The sequence below is a fragment of the Protomyctophum bolini genome, assembly GCF_963924005.1.
Source record: "Protomyctophum bolini genome assembly, chromosome: 6".
In the NCBI taxonomy this organism is placed as follows: Eukaryota; Metazoa; Chordata; class Actinopteri; order Myctophiformes; family Myctophidae; genus Protomyctophum; species Protomyctophum bolini.
In genome coordinates, this window is record NC_137867.1 from 10825739 (window position 1) to 10847744 (window position 22006).

Genomic DNA, 22006 nt, shown 5'->3' on the forward strand with positions numbered 1-22006 from the left:
CTCTTAATAATAACCGGAAGCTCTCAATGCGTCACAGACTATACTTGTACAGATTGGTGTCACGGTTCGTGACGTGTTATGTTTAACTTGTGTACCTTTTATTTTGTAGTAGCCTATTGTTTTGTGCCATCCTGTCTGCCCCTGTAGTTCTGTACCTGCCTTGTCTAACCTGTATTGTGATTAGTCTTTGTTTTCCACCTGTGTCCTCTTAGTCCCCCAGCCAATCCCTGTCTTGATTTTGAGTTTTGTTTCACTTGTGCCTAGTTAGTCTGTGTCTATTTTTACTCCCCTGTTTGTTCATTTCCCTTGCTAGTTCGTCACTTAATGTCAGTAGTGTTCAGCTCCTCATGTATCCATGATTTGCCTCCTAGTGTATTCCTGATTTATGTACTTCAAGTTCCGTGTATTCCTTGCAGTACCGGTTCTAGGCCTTTTGAGGCCCTAGGCAACATATTATACAGAGGCCCCCCCCCTCCTGCTTTGCCACGCCGGATAAAAATTGTAAATTTGCCATGAAAATGCTTCAATCTGGTGCACTTTGAGATCAAAATTAAGAAGCTAGGTGGGGGCCACATGTGGCCAGTAGCCCATGTAAGGGATACATGAAAAAAAAATCTTCTCCCTGTGACGAGGCCCCCTCAGTGGTTGAGGCCCTAGGCGACCGCCTAGTTCGCCTATGCCTAGAACCGGCCCTGAGTGGTCCTACCCCCCCCCATGAGACTTACAAATCCCAAATGTTTATAAACAAATCCCAAATGTTTGTAAACAAATCCCAAATGTTTATAAACAAATCCCAAAATGTTTATAAACAAATCACAAATGTTTATAAACAAATCACAAATGTTTATAAACAAATCACAAATGTTTATAAACAAATACCAAAATGTTTATAAACAAATCCCAAATCCCATGAGACTTGGTCCTACCCCCCCCGACCATGAGACTTACTACAGGTCAACTGGAAGTGGTCCTACCCCCCCCATGAGACTTACAAATCCCAAATGTTTATAAACAAATCCCAAATGTTTGTAAACAAATCCCAAATGTTTATAAACAAATCCCAAAATGTTTATAAACAAATCACAAATGTTTATAAACAAATCACAAATGTTTATAAACAGATCACAAATGTTTATAAACAAATACCAAAATGTTTATAAACAAATCCCAAATCCCATGAGACTTGGTCCTACCCCCCCGACCATGAGACTTACTACAGGTCAACTGGAAGTGGTCCTACCCCCCCCATGAGACTTACAAATCCCAAATGTTTATAAACAAATCCCAAATGTTTGTAAACAAATCCCAAATGTTTATAATCAAATCCCAAAATGTTTATAAACAAATCACAAATGTTTATAAACAAATCACAAATGTTTATAAACAGATCACAAATGTTTATAAACAAATACCAAAATGTTTATAAACAAATCCCAAATCCCATGAGACTTGGTCCTACCCCCCCGACCATGAGACTTACTACAGGTCAACTATTTCCTTGTGTTGGTTTTTTGGAATAAAACCCTTGCATTGAAGCTCATCTGCCTGCACCTATCTGTCTGCAATTGGGTCCTAATTGCTCCTGCCCTTGCACTGTGACAATTGGCAATTTTCTGTGTTTCCATAGAAGACATGCCCGCTTCCATGGAATGACTCGTGGACTGAGAACTTTAAAGGAGTATAGTAGTAAAAATTACTAATGATATTTTCTATCAATTGCACAGCCCATGAAGCCTTGAATTCATGCAGATATTGTTTGTAATGTTTTTGTCACATTCCTAAGCTAATCGAAATTAATGTTGATGACCGGCATAGACTCCTGCCAGAGACCTTAACATCCGTTTTTGGCCTATAGGCCTATAGGAATGCAACAAAAACTAAAAATTATTCATGAATTCAAGGCTATATGAAACTTTGAGTTATAATGCAATTTGTTGTGTCGCAAGGTTGTATCTGACTCCCAACGCAGTCTCACATTGCCCTCAGTTTCCTGTCTCTCCACACTCTCAAAATGTAGTAAAAACTGTTGAAATATAATCAATAAAATAGAAAATGAAAAAAGTTGTTGCAGATGGTTTGGTAGAATTCACAGCCGAGTAGCAGTTTATCTGGGCATGCGCACACACACACACACGCACGCACGCACGCACGCACGCACGCACGCACGCACACACACACACACACACACACACACACACACACACACACACACACACACACACACACACACACACACACACACACACACACAGTGTAAAAAACAGTGACCTTCAGCGGTTCACACAAGACCTGCTAGCAGCAACAACGTCCGTGTTCTGAGTTGGCACATCCTAGTGGGACTTTCCACTACAATATTTAATATAGTCAACATATAATATTATGTGTTCGTTTGCCTTTGTGAATAAATAAGGCTTATGGCCTATGGGCAAAGTGTGTGTAAATGGAAAATAGTTTCACTCGCTCTTACTTTACCTGTGAAACTTGTGAGGTCACAATAATGTAATTATCATCACCTGACATTAGAGTAATAGAGGCTCAGTGGTTCTCAACGTGCCCGTGGGGGGAGGGGGTTCCAGGAGTGTTAATACAGCATCACAATAATTTTAACCATTTCATCCATTTATACATTAGCCATTCAATAATGGCAATACCAGACAGTACTCGCCACACACTCTCAAAATGTAGTAAAAACTGTTAAAATATAATCAACTGGAACTGCACTCTGTCGAGTGCCTACTTGCTTGTTGCACAAAAGTAGGCCATAAATGGCCTACTAGTGCGCAAGCAGAGCTCGCAAGTACTGTCGACCGCTAGTGTGACAGTGTGACCCCACCGGGTGCAGGCTTTAGTTCCGACATACTATTGATCCGAAACCTCAATCCTAACCTAACCCTAACCGCAAGCACGGGAGCAGCGCATGTCGGACCATCGCTTTATCGCATCGCATGTCGCCCCGCTTCGGATCTTCGGTGTGTTGGAAAAGCGTGCACACCCCACCCCACCCTGTCACTGTTTGCTGCTAGTGTACATGCCTTTCAGTAAGTGCGCACTGTTAGGATATTATGCAAAGACTACTAAGAAGCAGCAAACTGATCACACACACACACACACACTGCTCTCATTAGATTCCTGTCACTTTAAGAAGCTGAACACAATTTGGGCCAAACCAACTCCCCTTCTAGGGAGGGGGAGGATTGCCTGTCACAGAGGGACATCGAAGGATTAAAGGACTTTTGGGAAAACTAAAAAGACTTTCAAATAGAAGAGCTACAAGCTCAACTGAAATGTGAATGTGAATATATATATGAATGTGTTTTGTGCCAAACCAAGCAGAGTTGACATGTTGTGGATCATGTTGACCCCTATTCAGTTGGTCCAATCTAGTGGGAGGGGCCATGGGGGGTATAAAGCTGCAGGGAATGAATATCCCAGTCAGTCTGTCTGGCGTCTGCTCATTCTGCTCGTGTTGCTTGAGGAAGGAACTGTCTCTGAGGAGGTGATGTTATTATTTTATTATTTAATACCATGGTTGAAATACTTGGATCTATTCTTGTGATGTTTATTATGATATATATAATGTTATATATATATAGATTATAATTATTTAATTTACATTTGAAAAGGCCGGATTTATAAATACTTATGCTTATATCATATGATAATGATTTATTTGGAAATGGTTGGTTTGATTTATGTTGTTATATATGATATGCAGTACTTTGTTTTGAATATCTTTTTATTTCTATTTTGCAGACGTTTGGTCTCTTTTGTTGTCACTTGTAATGTCACTTGGGGTAATGAGTCTTGTGAAAACTCTGCCAACTGCGTAGCCTTGCCATCCGTTTGTTCATACAACCCTCGCCTAAATCAGGGGTGTGACAGCTACAAACTGTCAAATCTCAGCTTCTCTGTGAAAGAACGTTTGAAATATTTAATTATTAGGTTTAGCTATTTGCTACAGTACTTACCTCGTTTTTGGAGGTAAAAAAGTAGTATTGTGAAGTATGGTAACATTTTCTATCTATAAAATAAATACACTTCTATCGATTTAGAAGTGTCCTGGACCCATTTTTAGTTTCTCAAAGAAAAATAAATCATCTATCTGATGAAAAAAATCTTAATCGTAATTAATACGGATGAGTGACGGCTTTCGATGGTGACGTATATGTCGATCAGTGGCGGCCGGCGGGTGGATTAAAGGAAATGCCTCTATGTATTTGTAAGTTAATTAGCGGTATACTGTAGTTACTTCGCGTATGCCCCGTTTGATGCGTATGTATCGTCCCAGCATATGACGTCAGGGTATAACTGGTACAACTAGCTCTCAATGATGACGTAATAAAGATGTGGATTAAAGGAGCCAATGCCAGGGTGAAATTGGTTTTCGATGGTGACATAAGGACGATAGTGTCGGGACGTTTTAGTGTCGGGAGGATTAAAGGTAATGCCCCTATATGTATACATGTATGTAATCTGTAAGGCCCAAGTATAAACTCATACTGAAGAAGTGTACTTTACAATTTTGAGGTACAATTACTTGCATGGAGTATTTCCAAGTTTCAGCACTTTTACTTCTACTCCACTACATCTCGGATGGCGGCAACACCGGCAAGTCAAAACTTGTGACGGCAGTTCCGAATTGCAGCCACCTGTAGGTGTTCTTTTAGAGCAGTTTTGAAAGGGGGACACTTCTTCATGGCTGCATGCTGGCATAGGGCATTCCACATTTTGGTGGCATACCAGAAGAACGAATAGAAACCCATGTCTGTGCCAAATCTGGGTTGAACGTGATTTGTGGAGTTCCCCCTGGTGTTGTGATTGTGGAGTTGATTGACATTAAGAATACAGGGTATTATTGAGGTGTAGTCAGTGTATCTTGTAGACCAGGCCCATTGCAAGTTGCCCATTGCAAGTACTCTTAGTCTTTCGTGTAAAATTGAAAACCTAATAAGCATTGAGTCATAAAAGAGTAGTTAACCTCATCCACACGAATAGCCATTCCTCGAGCTTTATGCCTGACACTTTCATTTCGCCAGAACATATCTTTTTAATGGGCGTGGCTAGCGATTCAGGGCTGGGGCCAGGCTACGATGGTGTAGTTGCACGCTGAAATTAGGCCTATACTGTAGATGTGAGCTTGTATGTATAGGTCAGCTGCCTATTTCCGGCGCTCTATGCCGTCGTGCGCCGTTAGTATAAATGGGTCTTCTTATCCTGCTGTGCCTGCATATAATCAACAGTGTCACATCGACAATAAAAGCATGTTCAAATCCATTGGCAAAGGCAGAATCATTGGCAACATTCATGTTGTGCTTTTTTTGTGTTGTGTGTGTGTATAATTTGTTGTCCCTGGTAGGCATCAAGGATAAAAAAAAAGACTGCATTTTATCTTTATAGGCAGGCTTTGCAGTTTGCACTTGTTATTTTCTTCTTAATTGTATTCTGCATAGCTTTATTTTCCAGTCTTCACTACTGCTGCCCATGATTTGAATAACTAAAACAAGTTGAACAGTGTGTTTTAATTTGGGGGCATTGTTAAGTCATCACAGAAACAAAAATGTGTGATCAAAGCGATGCCGGTCGTCTCTCTGGTCCAACTGTTTCACTGTCCGGGCCTTTTCCCCGTCGCAGTCATGGAGATGAACTCTCGAACAAGATGTCACTTTTTTTTATATATAATGGCCTGCCGCCTATGTCATTGTTTGAGGAAAATTGTTTTTCTTGCCTATACATTATCTCTTCATGACACTGGCCACCTATTGCACATATCCTTATTGAAAAGATCATGCTGTTTCCATCCCTGTATAGTATTAATGGCCTATGTGAAGAGTGTGACCTATACGCCATTTTATTTTGCCTAAGTCAAAGACAATGTGATGGAAAATTGGCCTATATAAGTCGTGTAATCCTCCTATGTGATATAATTGACTTCGCTATTTGTTTGTCAATACAAATACATACACCAATAAACCTTTTTTTCTGCGCCAAAAGCGAAGGCATTTTAACCCTCGGCTTTTCTTTTCAATGTGTTGCAGCCATACGGCACAAATCAATTCTACAAGAACCTGACTTAATCATCTTATTCCATTTGACAGAGTCAAATTAACGAGTACAACATGTTTAATCGGGTCTTCCATTCCCCCTGATTTGAAGCATTTTTTTTAATTGGGTACCAATTAAGTAACTAGTACAATTGTTGAGTGTGCATGTATTGTACAGCATACACGCACGCACAGATAGAGACAGCACTTTTTTTTATGAGCTTCTATCTTGTCTTTCATTTAATTTGTATTCCAGTGTGTGGACCACAGATGGTGAGAATGAGTGTGTGGGAGGGAGGTCTACACTTCTTCACACATATATAGCTGACATTATACTGTATGCTGTCCAGATGTGTGAACAGGACAATGTATATTGTCACTGTCAGGGCAGCTAAAGCCAAAGACTCCAGGGTTGGCGACCGCCCCCCCCCCCCCGGAACCCACGCCCCGCTCCCCCCACTCTCCTCCTCATCAGTTCTTTCATTCATTCAATAAAATCTTTAAACCTTCCACAATGGTGTGTTCATTCCAACTAGTGAAGGGTGCATACTTAGTTTAGACTAGTCATTGGTTAGACATGGGTTAAGGTTGGTTTATGTGTGCTGCCCCGTGGGAGGTTAGGTTTAGGGTGAGGGTTTGACATAGGTTGTAGTTGTAGGACTAATGACTGTTCTAAACCCTATACAGTATAAAACCAAAATCACAATTCCTATCACATATTTGTTGTATGAGTCAGCCCATATAGAGTTATACAGGATGGTGAGCGTACCTGCCCCACCCCCCACTATTAATTTTGCTCAGTGGCGTTTTGAAGCACCCGGAAGAGCGCTCTACTTCCGCATTTTTTCGGAAGAGCACCAACAGTTGGTGGTCAAAATGTGGAAGTGCTAACGAGCTCTCGATGTTAATCGCCGGCTGCACAGGGTTTTCTCACTCTATATGCAGTTCCAGCTTTGTGTAGGCTCGGTCGCTTACTCGCTTCAACGTTGGCCAGCCACTCTGGGGGCTTGGTATAGCCTCTGTAGTGTGCTACATTGAGGACTACATTTCCCTTGATGTTAACTACGGCCTCTAACAGTGCTACATCATGTAGGACTACAATTCCCTTGATGTCTATCTACTATGTAGTCACTGGAATGTTGGACTCGGGTGTCTTACATTGGTGATCAGAGTGATAACACTGCTCGTACAACTTTGACAAATGTGACCAAACAAACCCTTATGGAGGTCTACTGCCACATCCCCTTGTCCCTGTACGCCTGAAGAAGATCACACAACCCGAAGCTTGCATTAAAACTCTGCATATCTGTACAGTTAATGAGTAGATCTGTTGTTTTCACTTTTGTGTGACTCCCTTGTACGACGACAAAGTAGGGGCCTGAATTTACGAGGGAAAATATATATAAAAAGTTGAAATATGGAGATACTGTACACGTTTTTCTGCCAGACACAGCAACAATAATGTTTAGTATTAGATGTATGTAGAGCTCATTCTATACTGACAGTAAATCATTAATTTCCCCTCTGAATGACTGAGAAACTCTCCTTTCTCCGTAGTGCAATCATAATGTTTTGTTTTTATAAAGCGGCTGTCTTCAGTTCACATGAGTGCCAGCTCATTGTCTGCTAGTAAAAATGATCTTATAAACATTAGATGGATGCAGCCTTCATGTATAGGCCTAAACCATTACATAATGTTACATCTCTCATTGTAAGGTCTCTCCTCCCATAACATAATGTTACATTCCCATTAGTCTCTAAAGAAAGTGTCCCATCTAGTGGTGAGCTTGAAAACTAAATAATTGTGCACATGAACCCTGAAGAAGGCTTTTCCCCAGCTATAAACACAGATGCAGTATGAACCATTTAAGACACAAATGTCTACCGTATATTTTAGTACAGAAGAACTATAGATAAGGCATATTGTTGCCTCTGTGCGGCAAAGCTTCTATTGTATTTTATATTGAATAATACCCTAGTTTGTCATACTACAGTGTCCCACAAACATAGCCAAAATGTGTATCACAACGTGTCATGAACTTGTAGCTTGTAGTTATTAGCTATTTTTCCTATTTACTATTTTTTTGTTTGTGAAAGTGGTGCCTGTGAGTTTTATAAATATTTAACCAATGAATAAAAAGTATTAACAAGAGCTTGTAACTAAACAATTATTTTTTAACATATTACAAGCTACAGTAACACAAGCATTGGGTTAAAGTTGAAAAATTGTCTCACACACACACACACACACACACACACACACACACACAACATAACTTTCACCTCCCCGGAGACAATGAACCACTTCATCTTTTGGATCATTTGTGTTCTGTCTACACAAAATCTCTTCACCCAAAAATAACCGATATACAATCTCACACCACATTCTTAAGCTTAATAGATATTAAGGATATTTGTGACTTATAGCAGGTTCCCCCAGAATAAGCTGGCGGGGGATTGGAGTGGTTGAGGGCAAATTTAATTCCCAACAGGACAACGTGGCTTTGCTTCATGGCAAACAGAGTCTGAGGGAAAAGTAAAGATGTCCTCATGTTTACAGTCATAATGCTTGGTCACATACAGACAGGCTTATGCCTATTGATCTTATAACTCTACATTCATAATGCTTGGTTACATATACAGACAAGCTTACAGTATGCCTATTGATCTTAACTCTACAACTGTTCTCAAAGGGCTTCCCCTGAGGACAGGAAAGGATTAGCTCCTCACTGACAGTGGGCGATATACAAGACTTGCCCAGATGGAGTCCATAGCTTTGGTGTATCATAGATTTGTTTTACATTAGAAGACATAGGGCTGTATTTTGCGTGTCTTAAGTACCAGGTCTTATTCCCTAACTTGAGTAAACTAAAGACCTGGAGGCGTGATCAATGCCATTTGGCTATTCTGAGTGGCCAAAGAGCATTGATCACGCCTCCAGGTCTTTAGTTTACTCAAGTTAGGGAATAAGACCTGGTACTTAAGACACGCAAAATACAGCCGATAGTGTAGCATGGCAATATATACTGTATATATACTGTGTGTGTGTGTGTGTGTGTGTGTGTGTGTGTGTGTGTGTGTGTGTGTGTATATATATATATATATATATATATATATATATATATATAAACGTGTCATTGCACTGCACAACGCGTCACTGCACTCAGTGCACTGTGAGCTTGTAGATCTATCTTTATTTCTTAACTGTGTTAATAAAATTATGTAATGCAAAGAAAAGGTGATGTGCTCTTATAAGCCATGGTTTTCTCACCGCGCCATGCTCAGAGGACAGAGACACAATCTGCTGAAGTGATCAGTAATAGCCCCATCCTGCAAAAAAATGACTATCTCCTATTACTGTGGTGCAATGGAATATAAATGGTTGGACAAGCTTGCAACCGTGAGCTGTGAGCAAATAATGCAAAATTGCTTCCCTGACATTATCCAACTGAAGTGAAACTCATTTGAAATGCCACCAGGTAATAGAACTCTGTGCAAGAACACTTTAGTATTGAAATAACCAAGACAAATGCACATGAGGAAAGGATATCAGGGAGTTGGAATTTTAGATGAGAACTCAATGTTCAAAAGTTATGTTTAATGAGAATAGGTGTTCTGGGAACTGTTCTGTTGTTATCACTTTCCCCCCCCTTCTGCCTCCAGAAGGATACTATAGAAGATTTAGAACAACTCAAGTGCTTCTCATTTATTGTACCATGTGTTGGCTCAAATATACTGTAATAGCCTGAAGGTTGCTGATATAAAGGCAATCCTTAGCCTGATAGTTAGATTATGTGTACCCACCAGTAGGCTACATACAATACAACTATACCATGTATACATACATATAGCACTTTTCTAGGTCAAATTCACTTAAATATGGAACTATTAATTGAATTCTTGACTGATTCGAGATTCTAACCTCCAAGCTTAACTATATAGCATTACCTCCAGTCCAATCGTTCACAATGCTGCAGTGCACCTGGTTGTCAACCTCCCAAAAATGTTCACGTCACTCTCCTTTGTTGTCGTTCCCTTCATTCAGAATTGGCAATTAGAAAATATGACGATGAATAATCCTTTCTGCTGTGTAGAGCAAGTTGAGCAACCTTCGCTTTATGCGCAGAAAGTTACTGAAAGTTTAATTGTTTAGCAAACTGTAATTTCATTCTCCATACAAAACATTTCATCTACGTTTACATGAAGGGTGATCATTCCGAATAAATACTTCCGAATAAAATACATCCGATGTAATGTTTTTTGCCGCGAGTTTACATGGGAAATGGTCATTCCGAATGAGTGTTTATATGGAGAAGTGATAGAAGACATGATACTGAATGTTAATTCACGTGAAACTACGCCATCTGTTGGACACATAAAATATAGGCAGTTCATTCATTGTGACTGTTTCAACAATACAAACATATTACAGACGAAAGACGATACTTTGAAATCCCATCATTTAATTCCGCAGTAGCTTTGAGGCTGCTGGTTGGATAGGGGCGGCGCGGGCATATATGTTTAGTGTTTACCGTCTTTTTTTTCCCCACCCGCTGCGGCGCCGCTTCTCCGCTGGGAAGGTGATCATCTCGTTTTTATTTGTAGGCCTACTACTATACTTTGTATCTACAGCACGGCCAGGGCACGCAACGCAACACTGATGATTATTATTGTATCGGGTCGCTCGTTATTTTTGAGAGAGAGAGAGAGAGAGACCGTTGAACACACACACACACACACACACACTGTGACACACACACACACACACACACACACACACACACACACACAGATCAGGGGTATCTCATCTGCTGCTGCTCCACGTTTTTTTTTGTGGATTTCGGATCTGAAAAAAGGAACGAAATAACGCGCTCTATGTGCAAACTCCTCGGCGCCGACGGCGCGCCTTGGATATGAGCGCCTTGGAGCATGCTCAGAAAGACCAGAATGAATTTACATCCGAAGCAGTGTATACATGAGTCAAATTTCTTTCAATCGCATTGAAAATCGGAGTAATCCGGCCAGTGACATCGGAATGGTTTTTAGATCGCATCGAGCGTTTTCATAAGTTTTTGTAGGTGTTTACATAACGTTTAATAGGATTGAACTTCTATTCGGAATGAAAAGGGGATTTAACTGCTCATGTAAACGTAGCCAATTGTTAGGACTCATGATTGGACAACTAGACTTGAAACTGTGTTCATTCCTGAACTTGTATTGCCCCTTTGATGTTTTAATTTAACTACTGTACCTATATATTTATCAGATTTTTTTCCACACTTTGTTTGTGGTTCATGTCTGTGAATCACTTTGTAAAGTTGTTTTGGAAAAGACAAGTAAAGTGTATTAGTTATGATTATGATGATTATGATTATTATTATTAGCAGACCTCAGCAATATAGTCCAAAAGGCTCAAGAAGATACAGTATCTGACTGAAATCAAGACAAATGTTGTGGGAGCATTTAAGAGCAGCAAAAAATAAATTGACATTAATTTAGGAAAAAAGAAAGGTATAAGTTAGATGTAATCAAAGGATAGCTTACATGCAGTGAAGTGTAACCATGGTGGACTGTACTACTGTAATTTTACAACTAGACTCACAATTCCCCCAGGGAATAAAATCGGTACATTTAAAGAACAGATTGGGAAAATATGTTTTTGCAGCATGTCATTCTGCCTATTTTTTTTTTCCTTCTTATTTTTTTAAAGAAATTAGCTTAAAGGAGTAAATGGATATTTAAATATATTGTTTTTGGGAGATGAAAAGAACAACAATGATTTAATAGATCCAAAATAATTATTCAAAATAAATGAAAAAAGTAATTGAAAAAACACGGGCACGGGTATTTGATGGACAATGTCGTTCACCAGAACCAAGGACGGGTGTTTTCGATGAATCTGTCACATGGTTAAAATGTTTTTAAGTTTGAAGTTGCAATGGGTTTGTATAGAAAGGGGGTGGGGCAGCTAAAATGCATATCAAATACTTCAAAACTGAATCGAGCAACTTAGAAATGACCTAAAGATTTTTTGAAATTGAAATGTCCCTTTAACATTCTCTACCACAAGGGATTGGACAAAATTACATTGTATTCGTGAATAAAAATGTACAGTGTCGCTATAAACACTATAGCCACTAATTTTAGCCAGAGAATTATGTAGAGGGGGAAAAACAAGAAGAGCGGCACAAGTTGGCACTGCGATGCTCTGTGAACCTGTACATTGGTTATTTTCAAATAGTCACAATATAAAATAGGGCTTTAGGTGTTTCAATTGTTTACAACTGTGCAAGGCAATATCTTCTGTCCTGATGCGTAGATGAACATGTATAATCTTCAAGGAAGGGATATTCTTCTATCGCATTGGTTGTCAAAGTGGGGCCACATTACTCATTTTGTTTGATTCACATTCTGCTTATACTGTTAAATTATTTATTCTGCATACTGTGTATATATATATATATATATATATATATATATATATATAAATTTATTGGAAATCGTATATTGTAATATTTGGTGCACTGAAGAGTAAGTAAACATTTTTAAACTTGAGTTTTTTTTGCATCATTACAGTCAATTTGTCTCTTATAGCCTGCCCTGCAGCCTGCTGATAGATTTATTGGAGATTATCAGCCGCTGGCCTTTATAAAGGAAATAATCTGCCTATACGAACTATAGGCCTAATTCATACGAGTAATAAATATATCTGTAAATCACGAATCTTCACGATTAGGCCACACCATTACCGTTAGCCCATTGGTTCGCTTGCACAGGTTATAGTTCTGCAGGTTACTTAAGGAGTTTCACAGGCAACAGCTTTTCTTTACGAAGAGGCCAGAAGTACTTGGTACTGATGCATTGTGTAGAACTGTATCACTTGGTTACATTACTACAAAGTACTCCCTTAGAATATGAAATAGTAATCACCCAGTTAATTAGACTACAATTTCTAGATGTGAGAGGTTAATCCACCTAAAATCCTAAACTAAAAATCACACATGTGTGAACCGAGTGGTGCAAAACAGTGGATTAAGAACCTCAACACGGATTTTCCTGGAGGCTTAAACATGCCTAAAATCAGATCTTGAATACAACAGAATTTAGGATTAAACTGGAGAAAATCTAAAAGTGATTGAATCAGACTTCCTTCGGATACATGGCGAATGCATTCATTCCTTGCATTGTGCTTACACATGTTGCGACAAGCACAGTGCACTGAAGTCTTTCAGTGTGTGTCCGTCCGTCCCCCCCCCCCCCCCCTCCTCTCTCTCTCTCTCTCTCTCTCTCTCTTTATCTCTCTCTATGCACGCACACAGCATTCATGTGTGTTGCTCTGCTAGGCTAACGTTACTACAGCGCCCCTACTGGCCCCTACTGGTACATACTGGTGCTCATTAATCAACACATAGGTGAACACAAACGGACATTGCTGTTCCTAGGAGTGGTTGCACCACTCAAAAATAAGCTACACTGCGTTGTCTACCTAGAAGTGGTTCATATTATTCAGAGTCCCCTGCCTACACGAATGCCCTCTAGCCGTGGCATTTGAAAGCAACATGCAGGCATTATGCAAACAACGCTTACGTTAATATCAATGGATTATTCTACACTCAGGATCCAGTTAACCGTGTATTTTGGGGTCCCAGAGATTAAAAAATATATATATTGTCGTCAGGGCAGAAACCTTATCTCCAGATTAAAATTCCAGTTTTCTTTAAATGCTTTATTTTATTTTTGTTTCATAAATGAATGCCCTACTTGATCATACTACACCATCACACAAAAATAACAGTTTTGAGAGGTTTGAACCCAGCAGAAGCGATATGGTATCAAATGAGCTAGGTTCTGTGGCCTAATTCATCAGAAAATGGCAGTCCTTGAAATTAAAAAAGGTTGAGAATCACTCTATCACTATCACTGACATACCTGTAACCTACATTATGATCTGACTTAAATGTTTAACTTTGTAAGCTTTGGTTAAAACATGTTCATTTAAACCAGTCACATGAGAGCCTGGGAAGGCATCACCTGCGGCTATGCAATGCGAGGCAAGGGGAGACAGACCCACTCTGTTCCTGATCTGAAGGCTTTCCTGACCCACTTTTAAACTGGGTAAACTCTGTCTAAATATAGATGTGTTTGTTTGCTTTTGGAGACATTTGGTTGTACTCTAAATCGATGTCTGTGTGGGGAAAGTGTACAATATCGTTGCTTCCGGGTAGAAACCTTGTATGTCTATTTAAAAAAATAATATGAATAAAACAAAACATTGTGAAAATTGCACATTTACAAGCTCACCTGTTGTGATGCGTTGTGAGCTCTGTATAGAGCGTCACAGTCCCGCCCCCTTTCATGACGATGAGAGACCCAGAAGTGAATTCCCCATTCATTTTCCTTATAGACTTTTCAAAAAGTATTTATTTAAAGACGTTTACGCCGCGGACAAAGTCAACTCGGATCGTCAACATGATCGACAAAATCATGACAATACGTTATGTATATGTTTTGGGCCGGTCATTTCTGGGTCTCTTGTCGTCATGAAAGGGGGTGGGACTGCGACACTCTATCTATAGTATCTGCTATTTTCACTACTACTTGTGTGTGACTTTGGTGTGACTATACGCACTTGTATGGTGAAGTAAATCATTAATGTACCAAAAACCCCAAAAAGTTGAAATATCAAGTTACACGCTTTCTGCCTGACAGCAATGACATGCTCTTGCTTCCAGCTCTCTAGAACAGGGATTTAAAAAAAATGCAGATCTACAGGCTGCACAACACATAGCATCACAATGCGTTGTGAGCTTGCAGAGCTTGTTTTCAAATAACCGATGTACAGTAGCCTATGTAAAGTGGTTAAACTGATTTTCATGCTATATTGACACATTTTGCTGGGGACCCCATGAAACCCCCTCAATGACCCAAAGAGTGGGGTGGTCCGCATTTTGAGAACCACTGTATTAGACTGTACAATAATGTGATGAAAAGCTGGTGCTGGTGGCACATTGCAAAAGTAATTACAACCAGCATACCTGCTCAATACCGTGTGTGTGTGTGTGTGTGTGTGTGTGTGTGTGTGTGTGTGTGTGAGAGAGATACTGTTGCGGATCTGCTACTTTTGATGCTTTTGTGTGACAAAGTATAATTCACGAAAAAACACAAAACGTTAAAGAGGTTTTCTGCATGACAGCAACGATAACTACTAGTGAATAAAGTTTTTAAATAAATGTAGTGGAGTAAAAGTACTCTGAGAAAATACTGAAAAACTCCAGTAAAGTGAAATTGCTTTGACTAAATGTACTTAGTATACTTTACACCACTGTGATTGGGTCCTAGCTGTTCCACGCTGCTTTCGCGACTTTGGTGTGACACATGCTGTGTATAGCATGACAAAGTAGGCCACGGCAGGAAGGGAAAAAAAAGGTCAAATATGCAGATTCTTATTTTCATTTTTCTGCCCGACAGCAATGATATAATAGGATGGGGATATGAACTCTAGTTAAGGTTCACGTCATCTACAGCCCAGTATCAATGCTGCGACATTATACATTATTCCGTGTCCATTAGCACAGTGGTCCGCAGGGTTGTATGAGGCGGTTATAATGAATAGATTGACTCGCATGAATAAGTGATGCGAGCCACAGAGTGCAACCATGGCCATCTCCGTATTCAGGTCCCATAGCATGAGGCGACCCATGGCTGTTGCAGCCGGTATAGGAAATGGAGCCATGCACCATCCAGGGGCATGCAGTGGTGAGAGTATAACCCAGTACATTTATCCAAGTACTGTATTTAACCCCCTAGACTTGTAGTGAAATGGACCTGAGTTGCACTTGTACTTGGACCTTTCTTATGCTCTACAAAACAGCGGATCTACATACACGATTAAAGCTTGAAGACTTATACCAGAAAGGTTTAATTAGCAATACACGAGAGGCTTTACCACCATTAATGGCACACCCGCGTTGGTGCAGGAAGGAGCCCATAGGTGAGTTCAGTAAGCAGATTCGCTAAAGAATACCAGTCGTAATTCTTTAATGACAGATGTAGCCACTACGACCAAAGATGTCCAAGAAAACCCTCTCTGGGAGAGCAGCGAGACACAGCACAGCTGATTTTTATGATTTGATAGGCGTTCGACATCCATCATGCTCGCTCGGCTATTCTATTTCATCCAATCAGATTGCTTCCTCGAAACGACCTGTTGTATAATTAGACGTAGTGATGTCTTTGCTATAGCTTCCCTTCAAAGGCTTTGCTGTCTTCTCAACTAAAAAGGATGAGCCATAAGGCATGCACTGTCTTTGACCTCTGTCGGCTGCAAGATTACCACTGCTGCAAATGATGTTAAAAGACATTCAACATGTGTGACTACTGTTTTTCATCTTTTGAAGTTCTTCGCAACCATCCCCGATACACCTGATGTTGTTGTTTACCACATTTGCAGTGGGTTGAGCAATGTTAACGCTTCATGGTGTTCAAGATTGAAATTGCTTCATGTGAGACCTCTAAGGGCCGATTCATACTCCTATTTTAGTTGCCACTGAAATGTCGTGATGACCCAAAATCATTTCGGCACTCCAGGGGGTATATTTCCTCAGCTTCAAGTTCAATTTGTCAGCGTTGAAGCCAAGGAAACACCATGAGTTTGGAAGAGTCACAAGCCCATTTCCAAATGCTTGTGGCCGGGAGGTGAGCTCAGCAGAGCGGGCAGTAGCTGCCTCTCGCTGGCCGTGCGATCTCGCTGCAGTGTTTTTATCTAGCTTCTCCTCACCTCCCACACTCTTTCTCAACAATAAAACGAATACTAAAACAATTACAAACCTATACTAGGCTAAACAACTGCACGTTCACATAAGAAACAACAACAACACACTCCACTGTTACGTTCTTAGTTTATACATGATACATGATATATGTGATGTATGCCATGCTTTTTGTTTTTGCTTAAATGTATGCCATGCTTTTGTTTTTGCTTAAATGTAAGTCGCTCTGGATCAAGAGCGTCTGCTAAATGCCTAAATTGTAAATTGTAAGATACCTCGGTTCCCCACAACGCATCATGTTTTAAAGCCGAACTAAATTCAGGTCGGGGACCCTTCCCAAACCGTCTTTTTTTCAGCACTAAATAGGAGTATGAATCGGTCCTAATAAAATGGTTCCCAAACCTTTTAGCTCAAGGCCCTAAAAGACTAATAGATGTTTGCCCGGGACCCAAACTAGTGAAAATAGCAGATCTACAAGCTCACAAAGCTTGTAGATTGGCTATTTTCACTACACAACTGATGAACAAGGTTGGGATATTACACTATCCTCTGTATCGATGTTCATTTAGTATTAAACTATGGGTCCATTAGTGCAATAGTTCGGTCAGTGTTGTATGAGGCGGTTATAATGAACAGATTGACTTGCATGAATAAGTTATTAGAGTTATAATAGAGTGCAGAGTAGAGGCTGAAAAAGAGACAGACCTAATATGCAGGCACACTACTGTAGCCAATATCAAAAGGTGACCCATGGTTGTACAGCCGGCGTAAAATAGAGCGAAGCACGATATTGACATTTTAGCTGATAATCAATAACAAATTATATCTACACTGACTGCCTTGATACCAATATTTCAATACCCACTATTTCCCACCAGCAGGGCTTACGCATAGACAGAAATATGGACAAAGGGAGAGGTGAAGTCACCCATTGGCTACTACAGACTCACTTAAAGCCACTTTTTCTGTGAATTCAAATCCACCATCATGGAATTTCCGCGGTTCCAAAAAGCAAACCGGAAACGCATGCTATTGGCTGGAAGAGCAGTGAGGGCGTGTCTTCACTCAGTAGAACCAGTACAAACACATAACTGAGACAATAACACCCCAACACTTGTGTGATGGTGTTATGATGAAGCACTTTCATTTAGTTTTTTTGCAAACACACACACACACACACACACACACACACACACCACCCATACACACACAGACTGAGAAGTTGGAAGTCCTAAAGGGTTTTATGAAAGAACATTACAGAATCAAAGTAGACAGTGTGAAAAGAAAAATAAACACAAAAAAATATAGCTGCAAGCAATGATGACCGGGCCCTCGCATCCCTGTCCACTTTAGGAGCAGTGATGACCGGGCCCTCGCATCCCTGTCCACGTTAGGGGCAAATATCGATCAGAGCCGGGAGCAGAGAGCAGAGATAATGAACTCTAAACATCTGTGTGAAGTGAAGGGTGAAGTGAGGGGCGCTGCTGCTTAAAGCAGACATTAAAAGTCCATGGACTTGCCTGCCACATGACGTTGGAGGGGCTACGGCATAGAGTTATAAAGGATAGAGGCCCCCACTCAGGCTGGTCAGCGCAATCCCCCGACAGCACCCCCAACTCAGACCCTCAACCCCCGCTCTACCGATGCAGGGATAATATCCTGACAGACACGGAACCTCTTCTTGGCGCTAAAGCGTAGCTAGCTCAAACTGCGTTTTGATTCATAAACAGCGGGTCACTGCACGGTAGTTGTGAACGTATATTCCGTGATTGTGAACAGAGCAGCCGCAGCTCAGCGCAGTCGGGGGAGTGTACTGCGCCCCCCCGGCTCTTCTAACTTCCTCCATGTTATTGGCCTACGGCAGGGGTGGCCAAAATCACAAAGGCTGTGCAGGTAGAACACATGACATGCACCTAAAAATATAATTTAAGTATAAAAATGTATTTTTGCACCTGGCACTTGAATTAAGGTGACTTGATTGATTGACATCAAAAAGTGCCTGTCAGCTCAAACCCACAATGCAAGTCTTTGTCTTAAAGTGTGTTGTGCAGATGTCAGTATATATAGCATTATACAGTTATATATTTTTAAACCCTATACCAGTTCGTCCCCTCCTCCCCTCAAGTGCGCGCTAGGTACATAAAAAAAAATCAGCAATTGGATAATACTGTTTTTTTGGTGAGTAGATCTTGTTGAGCTCGTCATTTTGAAAGTAGCTCGCAAGTCAAAAAAGTGTGGGCACCCCTGGCCTACGGTATACACTCCACCAGGGGGCGCAGCAGTCACCACCGGGCTCCGCCAAACTTTGGTCAACTCAACTGTCATTGCATCTATTTAATTATTGCATTAATGCATTTATATAATTGTATTTTACCGACAGCACGGGTGGGCAGCCATGTGCCCCAAATGCCTCGATCTGGACACCAACGCAATTGAGTTGTCTGCGTCACAGTTGTTACGTGCCTGATACAGACAAATTGGCAGTTTACTGTACAGCTATTCCGAAAAGAAACGTAACTGATTGCATCTGTAGCCTTATCTGTACAGTATGTTGAAGAGTTTGCGACTAAATAATAACTACATCCGATCCATACGGAACACATGCGTTCTGTTTTCCATAAAGGGAAAGGTAACGCTTTTGCACATACAAGGTTTCCACATTGACGGTGACGATATGAAGGTCATTGGATTAACTGTTATCATGGAAATTAAATATGTATTAAATATATTTTCATACGGGCATTTGTATTATGTTTTGTTTAATTCCCTCTGAGACAGATTCAATGTTTATTTATTACTTTTTTGTTAAAGGGAACGAGCAGATGGTTCAAGTCAGTTTGGGGGCCAGTCGAGAGAGAGAAATGTTCTGCTCTCCATAACGAGTACAAAGACAGACTGTATCCCGAGCAGCAGCCTGTATGCTGGCGCAGTGATATCTCTGTTTGTCATACAGTAATACATATTCATGTTTCTCTCATTGTACGCATATTCATTAGTTTGGTTTTTAGAAGATGATTAACAGCCTTTATAGACTTAGTTGAGTATTCATGGAGGGCCCCACTGGAATTGGTGGACAGTATGTTGTGAATTTATTTATTTGACCCTCCATTTCGTCCTATAAGAGTCTCCCTCTAACTCGTATCAAACTTTCCAGGCCGTGACCCCCTAAAATAGTCATATTTGAACTGGGGACCCCCCAGCCTGACGAGCACTTCTAACTCCTACACAATAATTGTAGGAGTTGAGCATTCCATTCTATTTTATTTGACTTGGTTCCACAGATAAATATTGTGTTATTGCTGCAATTTTCACAATTTCTGACTATGTGGCATTCCGACTATGTGGCTTCCGCGTGCGGTTAGGTTTAGGGTTAGGGACAGGGTTAGTAATGCGACGAGTCGGAATGGCAGTGCTTTGGTAGCGGGCATACAATGTTGCATATTACGCAATTCATCTTCAAATGAGATCTGTAAGCTTTCGAGCTTGTATCTGCCGCACTGTTGATACTTTTGTGAGACGCTGTACTAGTATGATCAAGTAGGGGCGTTAATCCCCCCTCCTTGAGGGGGTTCCAGGTGGTCCCCAGCTAAATATTTAAGATTTGGTAACTACTGCATTACTTATTACAAGAAGTCTACACGGTTAGAGAATGTAGAATAAACAGTTTGCCTGTCGTCTCTCCAATGGTACCGCGTCAGCAGCATGGAATTGTGAACAAACTCTCACCCAATGATAGCAATGTTGTATGCGTTGTTGGGTCTGAGAGGGCGCAAATGCCGAATAAATAATGGACCTTGATATGAAAAGGGTTGAAAACCACTGGTCTATCTGATAAAGTTGTTGATGGCGATGGCATCAAATGTGTCGATCAATGTCAGTCCTACAATCATCGTCTCTGTCGGGTGGAAACCAAAACTGTTACTTTTCACCATTCAAATAAAATAAATAGCAAAAGTAGCAGATCCACAAGTGACACATTTTGAGCTTGTCCATCTGCTACTTTTACTAGGCTATATATTTTTTTATTTGTGTCCTGAAGAGTAACGGTTTTGGACAACCGGCAAAGTAAAATTATTCAGTTGTCTGTATTTTAATGTCGGAAGCCCGTTTGTTTCTGAACCAATCAGAGCGGCCCATACCTTCAGGCTATGGAACATTAGAATCTCAATCATTGCACCCGTGTAGCATCACTACTGTTTGTTTACAGGTTAGAGAGAGACAGCCAGTCAAGCATGTTTGCTACTATGGCTCATTTCTAACCTATAATGTGTTCAGATACATATTTTACCGTGCTGATTAAGTTTAAAATGAGTATGCTAATAATACACTGTCTGGATGTCAAAAATGTTGTGTCAAACCATGTGACTTCCATAATTCCATTGGAAATGCATTGGGAGCTTGCATCAGTAAATAAGTCTCATACATCTAGCATGCATCAATGTTGTATGCTAGATCGAAAGGTGTGAGTGAAGCCTAACACAGCACTGAAACCATTACAATGACTAAAACCCCATCAGTATAAATCCTAACCATCCATGACAATTGTATCAAATTAATGCAATTAAAATGTATGTGGAAATGTCATACATTTTAGTGGAAAGAGGCCCAACATTTTTTCAGATGGGTGGTCCGCAGCCAAATGCATATCAATTATGGGGTCCTTGACATGAATACGTATTTTGCTATTGGTGTTTAGCTAAGAACAATTTGAATTTAAGTGGAGCCATGATAGATGATGATGGATTGCCATGATGGATTGAACGGTATAAGAAAATATAGTTACAACAGGTCTACATTCCACTGTGTGTAGAGGTTGAGTTGGTAAAGAATGCTCTCGCCAACAAAACTGAAACCACAGGCTACTACGGGTCATACGGGTAGATTATAGAGTTTGTTTCAAGTGAAGGTCATGTGAATTGTTCCAGGAAACACACCTGCTTGGCCGGGGTCAGTCAGGCCAGGTGTGCCGCATTCGCGTCCGTCCCTCCGTCTGTCTGTCATTGGCCACTCTCCATTGCTACGTGTGGATTAAGGCTGGCAGTGGTGGGACAAGTGACAAAGTACATTTACTTTAGTACGGTATCTAAGGACATGTTGTAGCCTACTTGAGTATCAGTACTTTATTTACCGGTATTTTAATGTTTTAAATGTTTTACTTTCACTCCACTACGACAAATATTGACACTTTTGAATATA